At 36.8% G+C, this 8,061-nt stretch overlaps 1 pseudogene; it reads right to left on the reverse strand.

Moving 5' to 3' along the window:
• Positions 1-767: 767 nt before the first annotated feature.
• On the reverse strand, positions 768-3,083 carry LOC150038224 (zinc finger BED domain-containing protein RICESLEEPER 2-like; annotated as a pseudogene).
• Positions 3,084-8,061: the final 4,978 nt, after the last annotated feature.

Below are 8,061 nucleotides of genomic sequence, written 5' to 3' on the forward strand. Positions count from 1 at the left end.
CGGTCGGTCGATTTTGTCGGGTCAGAATATTTTGTTTTATTTTTTTTTTTGTTTTTTGTTTTGGTTTTGCCTTTTTTCTTCCTTTAAAAGAAATTATATTTATTCATTAAAATTCTAAGAAAAGTTGCAATTATAAATTATAAATCGTTATAAATTTTTTTGCCAATTAGGTAGAAGTCGATAAGTCGTTATAAACAACAATTTTTAATAATAAAAAAAACCAACTATTTATTAACTTCCTTATCAATCATGTTTAGTTTTCTCTTTTAATTTGTGATTGTGAGTCAAAATTCAAGATACTATTTCACATTTTATTTTTTTAATACTTATGGAATAGATCTAGCCTAGAAGTATTAAAAATAAGATATGAGTGAATGATTTGATTTGACAACCCTTAATATTTAACAATTAACATGTACATTGTTTGAGATTATATTACTGTGCGCTTCACTTAATTGCTTATAAAACCTTTAATACATATTACATATATAATTGAAAACAAAACTAATATGAGAGTCGAGAGTCACATGATACATAGTCACACTCACATACAATATAATTGAAAACAAAACAAAACAAATATAATTGAAAACAAACCTTTAATACATATGTCACATGACACATAGTCACACTCACATACAATACAATCAAAGTAGAAAATAGAAATTACAACATAAAATCAATTGTCAAATACAAGTCAATTACAATAAAACATAAAGTCAATTGTCCAATACAACCCAATTACAATAAAATCAAATGATAAATGCTTAATCGTTAACGGACAACTTAACAAAATCTGGAAGGTCTTGAATGTCTTTTTCATTGTCCATAACCGCTCTGAATCCTATATAATTAAGATTAAGAAGAGAAAGATAACCTTATTAAGATTTTAATCTAACAAGTTACAACTACAAAATACAAATGATGAATAAATACCTTCTTCAAATAATGAAGCTTCTTCCATGTCATGTTGAACTTCAAGATCTATTGGACCAGAATTTAGCAAATTTTGAGTACAAACGAGAGTCTTCACTGTTTTTGGAGCCAATGAACAACGTGATGAATCAACAACACGTCCTCCTGTACTAAAAGTCAACTCCGACGCTACAGTAGATACTGGAATTGCCAAAATATCTCTAGCCATACGACTAAGAACCTCAAACCAATGACTTTTCCTCTTCCACCATCGAAGTATGTCAAAATCACCTTCATTCTTAACATTCGCTTCCAACAAATAAATATCAATCTCTGACCCCTGTTCGAAAGGTGTAGTCTCATCGCCTTCAAAATCAAGATCAATTGTATCATAGACAAAGTCTTCACCCACCTTTTCAGTTGGATCACAATCAATCATGGTCTCCAAGGTTGGGATAATTGGTGTATTAGTAGAAGTACTACCACTCCCACTCCCACTATGAGTATGAGTAATATTGTACTCATGAAAGAGACGTCTACAACATTGTTCCATTACATTTCCCATAGATTTGGCACCCTCTGGCCCAAAAATTTTTTTAAGACAAAAAGATACAAACCTTAGCTTTTTTCGAGGATCTAGCACAATAGCAACATACAAGAACATATTATTTTTTTCATTGTTCCCCCAATACTTCTCAAATTTAGCCTTCATGCTATTGACCATTCTAACTAGCATTGCATTTGCACTACCAACATTCAAACCGTATACAATTCTGAACCACTCTAATATGATGAAAAACCATATTCGAAGTGGTGTACAAAGACCCTGAAATTTTCAATGTCACATCATAAAAGACCTTTAAAAACCTAATCAACATCTTAGCATTTGTCCAATCTTCCTTATTTGGTGACAAATCGTGTCTATAAGAAGCATCTTCATCTTCTAATCTATCAAAAGCCTTTTCAAACTTTATAGCTGCCTAAAGCATCAAATATGTAGAGTTCCATCTAATGGGAATATCAAGACACACATAACTCTTACAAGAAATTTTTTTCAATTTCAATGCACTTTTTAAATTTCAAAAAATGTGCAGGAGAAGATCTTATAAACCGTACAGCATATCGAGTCCTTTCAATGCAATCATTATGTTCCTTAAAAGCATCACATACTATGAGATTTAATATATGAGCACAACAACGAACATGCAGAAATTCTCCACCAAACAATAATCCCTTATTGAATCTTTTCAAAAGATAAGCAATGGCAGTATCATTTGAGCTTGTATTATCAACAGTCAAAGTCATTACCCTTTCAATGCCCCAATCCTTCAAATTCTTTTCGATGGTTTTACCAATAGTATCGCCTTTATGATTCTCAATTGGACAAAAACTAAGTATTTTTTTATGTAATCTCCAATCAGAATCTATGAAATGGGCAGTTAGGACCATGTAATTTATATTTTATCCTGATGTCCAACAATCTGTAGTGAGAGAAACTCTATACTTCCTATTCATAAACATGTCTTTCAAACGCTTTTTCTCATTAACATACAACTTAAGCACATCTCTAGCCACAGTAAACCGAGACGGAATAACAAATCTAGGTTGACTTTCACATGTTAATCTATCAACAAATTTCTTAAATCCTTTACCCTCCACAAATTTGAATGGCAACTCGTCAACAATTACCATTTCCATCAACGCTTCCCGAAAACTCTCTAAACTATATGACTCAGTTGTGACGTATTATCCCCAACATTATCTTTGGCTTTAGTTTTGAAAGATAATGTCATTTGGGTTGGATCTCTCTTTTTCTGGTAAGGGTATTTTTTACAATTTTCCAATTGATTCTTTATAGTCCCAGTACCATTACATTTGGAATGACATGCATAGATAACTCCACAGTACTTACATTGAGTATGAGGGTCATTAGGATCACCTTTTAGCTTCTCAAAATGATCCCAAACCATGGATTTTTTCACCGCCTTCCTTTTTTTCGATGGATTTGGAACATCTGATGTCTCATTTGCTGAATCAACATCAATGATATTTGTATTGCCATCCGTTCCTTTTGCATCTCGTTCATTTTTTGATGCATCAGTTGCAGTTCCATCAAACTTCATATCCATTGAAGCCATGTAGCTGAACCACAACATGACAAACGTCATCACTCATCAGTATCACACAATTCACAAAATTTCAAAGGATTTCAGCTTTACATAAGCATCAGTTCTATGCCAAATATATATATATATATATATATATATATATATATATATATATATATATATATATATATATATATATCATCATTTTCATATTATTAGGTAAATCTTCCCATTCTTAGTTCAATCTCTATAAAATTAGAATACATTACAAAATGTATTGCAAATCGATAATGAAAACGGACCTGCACTTGCAAATCGAAAACAGACCTTGGGCTGAAAATCGAAAACGAGCAAGGAAGGAAGAAGACGAGCAAGGAAGAGAATTGAAACTTGCGGACCTGTGGAGTAATAAAATGCATGTATATTTTTTTCTTAAAAAGGCAAAAGAAATGAGAGGGAAATACAAAGAGACGAAGCTTAGTGAAATTAAATTAAGATAAAATTTTGTATTCACTGCAAAAGCTAACACAAAACACTGTTTTGAAAACAGTGTGTACTGAAACGAGTAAGGAAGAAGGCTGTAAATGCGTTGCGAACCTGTGGACGAAGAGCAAGGAAGAAGACCAGCGGTCCAGAGCAACAAAGATGAACGAAAGTGTGAAGGAAGACCTATGGATTCGTGGATGGCGTGCCTGGCCTACGATTTAAACGGCAAATGTGAAGGAAGCACTGAAGAGTGAAGCGGACAAAAAACTAAAAAAGAAACCCTAGGCCCGCGGCGAGGGTGAAAGAATTTCGCTATATATTTAATAATTATTTTATTTTTTTTCAAAAGTCGGTTGGGTCGGGTCTCGACCCGACCCGTTGGGTTTCCGACCGATACCTATAATCAACAGTTCCCTTCCAAATCGACCCCACCCAATTTTTGTTGGATTTTCGATCGGCCGACCCTATTTTGGCCAGTTTCGGTCGGTTGTGTCGGTTTATCGGCCTACCATGCTCGCCCTATTACCTATGGTCATCTTAGTGAAGTGAAGTCTCTGTCATGAACAGTGTTATATAACGAGACATTAACACTTCGTGGTCAGGTCTTATACAAACTTTTTGTATAGGACGCCCCCGCTCGCATGTCCCCAACACGAATGATCAGGATCAGACCATCTGTGATAAGTCACAACACTTGTGACCATTCCACAAAGTGAGCCGCATCCATAGCGTTACCAGGATAAGGTTTCCCTCTTATGCCCTACATACCATTTTGGTGACATGATCCACTTGTATGTTACCACATACATGCTTGAGTCACATACAGATAACCAGGGATTTTATGTTTATTGGTTTGTGGCAAAGCAAATAAAACAAGTAACTGAGTAAAATATCAGATGTGAAGTAAATATCATATATTAACAACACAAGCATTCGTACACACTGTTTACAAACTTCAGGCACGAGACTTTAGGGCATCAACCCCAACACTAAGGCCGTTAGCAACGAGTTCCCTCCATAACATAGAGATGTTTAAAACTGTCATAACTCAAAATAAACGTCAATGGGTTTTTCCAAAAGAAAATGCCCAACTTTGGCACCTTTGATTAGGGCACATCAATCTCAATAGGATTGAGAGGTTGGTGAAGAATGGACTTCTAAGTGAGTTAGAGGAAAATTTTTTACCAGTGTGCGAATCTTTCCTTGAGGGTAAGATGATTAAAAGACCTTTTACGGAAAAGATTATCGAGCCAAAGAGCCTCTAGAGTTAGTACATTCTTACTTCTATGGTCCGATGAATGTACGAGCCACGGGAGACTATGAGTATTTCATCACTTTTACTGATGATTACTCTAGGTATGAGTATGTTTATTTGATGCAACGAAAGTCTGAATCCTTTGAAAAGTTCAGAGAGTTCAAGGCTGAAGTTGAAAATACATTGGATAGACAGATTAAGACACTTCGATCGAATCGAGGTGGAGATTTTTGGATTCGGGGTTTCAGGACTATTTGATAGAACATAAAATTGTTTCCCATAACTCTCAGCATCGGGTACACCTCAGTAGAATGGTGTAGCGGAGAGGAGAAACAGAACCTCGTTGGACATGGTTCGGTCGACGATGAGTTACGCTTCCTTACCGGACTCATTGTAGGGTTTTGCAATGGAGACTGCAATTGATGACGGGAAATTGGAAGTCAATTTTACTCGACAACCAAATTCCCTTGGACGCGGTATGCGATGCATGTTCCTAAGATATGCGTTAATAGTTATGCGTCGATGGTCATGCATTGGAATGAAAAATGCATTAACGAATCTATGCGATTGCAATGCATAAAAAATTAAGATATGATTGATTATGTTCTATGCTCGAAATGATGTGATACTACCACTAGATATGCATTAATGATGGGTGTTCACGTAGTATGCCATGCGTTGTCACAAGTTTCCTTACGATAGAACTAAGTGTAATTCCATCGCAAGTTTCTCGGTGTGATCCGAGGTCGAACATGGGGACTGATTTAGGTTATTGTAGTATGTTCATGATATATGCGACCAAGTTTTCAATCTTTAAAAATGTGTTTGTACAGGTATATAAATTGTGATAAAATAAAGTAAAGCGGTAAAGATGCAATAATAAAATGAAATACAATAAACCTAAGCTAGATGATACAAGATACAAGCTTCATGTACAAGATGCTGGGGTCAAGGCTGGCTGTGAAAGTTGTGCAAAGATGTGGAATGCGGCAGCAAGTCTTATGAACAGAATAGAAAGAGAAAGACAAATAATATAAACAACACAAGTTCTCAATTGCATTGAAGTTACAAATGTTGTTTCGCTCTTCTCTTGGCGTACACCTTTCGGTGATCAGCCGCGCTCCCACATGTCTGTGGTGAAATTGAGACTAACGTCATGAATGCAAGGTTGCTTCCATGTCTGGAAGTACTACTCGCTTTAGTTAACGCATTCTTCTGACCTTCTCTCGATAGATTAGAATGGCATCTTCACTTCTGCTCTTACAGGTGAAGATGTTGTTTAGCATGCCTTAGCTAAATGCATTTTATATCTTTAACATAGATTAAGTACTTAGTTAATTCATATTGCTTATCAGGGAATTAAGAAGACATCATGAAGAAAGTGATTGATGGGTGAACGGAAATAGACAGAAGATGGTAAATGAAAGCTATCGAAACATTTAATACGTCTATTAAGCGTTTGATACATGGTATGTGAATGAAAAGATAAAGAAAACATGAAATACAATGATGAAAGAGATAGACCAGACACAAACAAGTGCCAATGTCTTGGCACTGATTCGATGGAGATCTACTTGCCGGATAGGATGGATTTGATGGTAGGAAGAGCTTCCCTCTCAGGCTTGCTCTACCGGTAGCAAGGATCTTTGCACAGAGCTTTCAATCAGGTGTTTGGCAGGTTAGATCTGAGATTCACCTCTCGACCTTATCTCGTCTTCTTCCCAGATTTCTTCATTCAAGCACTCAGCTCAGCCTTTTCTCTCAATAGTTTTGCAGCATTTACCCCATATCTCGTAGCATACTTTTTCTCTAAAATCAATGGGGTATTTATAGGTGCCGGTCTTTGACTCCGGCCTTGTGGTCCCCACTTAATCGTCATGGTAATTCCAAAGATAGAGGGATATTATTCCTTCTATTATGCAATCAGACCGTCAATTCTGCACAACCGTTAGTTATGCACGTGTCTCAATCCTCCGCTTTTGCATTGTTCAGCTGCATCTTTCAATCATGGATTCGCATGCGGTGTTGTTTTTATTACCGCATGCGGTTGAAACACAGCTCTGGATCGACTATCACATTGCACCTTCATTGCGATAATCGTCTCTTCATTGTTGATTGACGGGCGCAATGTGACAAAGATGCATTGATCAGTTTCTCGTGAGCCTTAAGCGCAAGCGGTGACTTGGTCTCCTGCAAAACAGAGTAAAATCCGACTTGTCTTCCATCTTTATGGTGTTAGTGGGTGTAATTGCAAACATTTATAATTATTGTAATACTAGGCTAATTTTCATACAATCGACGCATATTTTCTAACTTTTGGCCGCAATATCTAGATAAGGTGGCATAAATAACTTGTATTTCTACAAGTTATCAACGATGACCATGCATCTTGCCACAAGTTTTCTTGCGTTCACGCCAAGTATAACATGAATGCAAGTTTCTCGGGTAATCCGAGGTCGAACACAGGGACTTGTAACTTTATGTTTGCGGTGATTGTGCATGCGGCGGTTGAATAAAAGAATGTAGGGGATATTGCTACGTTAATTCTACTCCTACTCCTATCTAACAGACAACACAATGAGAATATGCCTGAAAGGTAGAGATACGAAAAACCTTGACATGAAATAAATGTATGGGAAATAGATAAAATGCAAAGATGTTCTCATTGCAACCCTTAAGAGACTGTGAGGGCAACCCTAGTCAACACAAGCCAATGCGCTCATGCTACACTCATGCACGGCAAGTCATTTTCCAATGGAAATGTGGTCCTCCTAAGTCTAGGACGCATGTGTTTAATGCAAAAGCGTCCATAAACCTTATTCCTAAGTCTCTACTCTTTTCCTTTGCGATGATGCAAAATGCACACAACGCTGCGGTGACCACACTCAATCGTATCTTATCTCTAGGATGCATGCGATGCGTTAATAAATAGTGTTCATTCCTAAGCGCCTACCTCTTATATTATTTGTTCTAATCTGACTCTCCTGAGCCTAGGTTCTGACCTGACCTTCCAAGCCTAGATCCTGTCCTTAGACTACCCTCCTGAGTATCCCTAATGGAAGAATGAAGCATACATACTATAAGACAATCGCATGAACTTGGTTGACGCAAGGTTGCTACTATCCCTAGTGAACAACGCAAACCTTGCTTAATGCGTCCAACCACTTACCTTCCCGGGCAGTTGATTGTTGCTGACTTTACTCATAGACAAGTAATGCGCTAACCTATAGACAGGCGTTGCAGCAGCTTCACACTAAACAAATAAGGTTTTCTCACACACTCACGCAACACACACCT

This window comes from Benincasa hispida, chromosome 1 (genome assembly GCF_027475165.1).
Source record: "Benincasa hispida cultivar pf3 chromosome 1, pf3_genome.v1.1, whole genome shotgun sequence".
NCBI classification, from domain to species: Eukaryota; Viridiplantae; Streptophyta; class Magnoliopsida; order Cucurbitales; family Cucurbitaceae; genus Benincasa; species Benincasa hispida.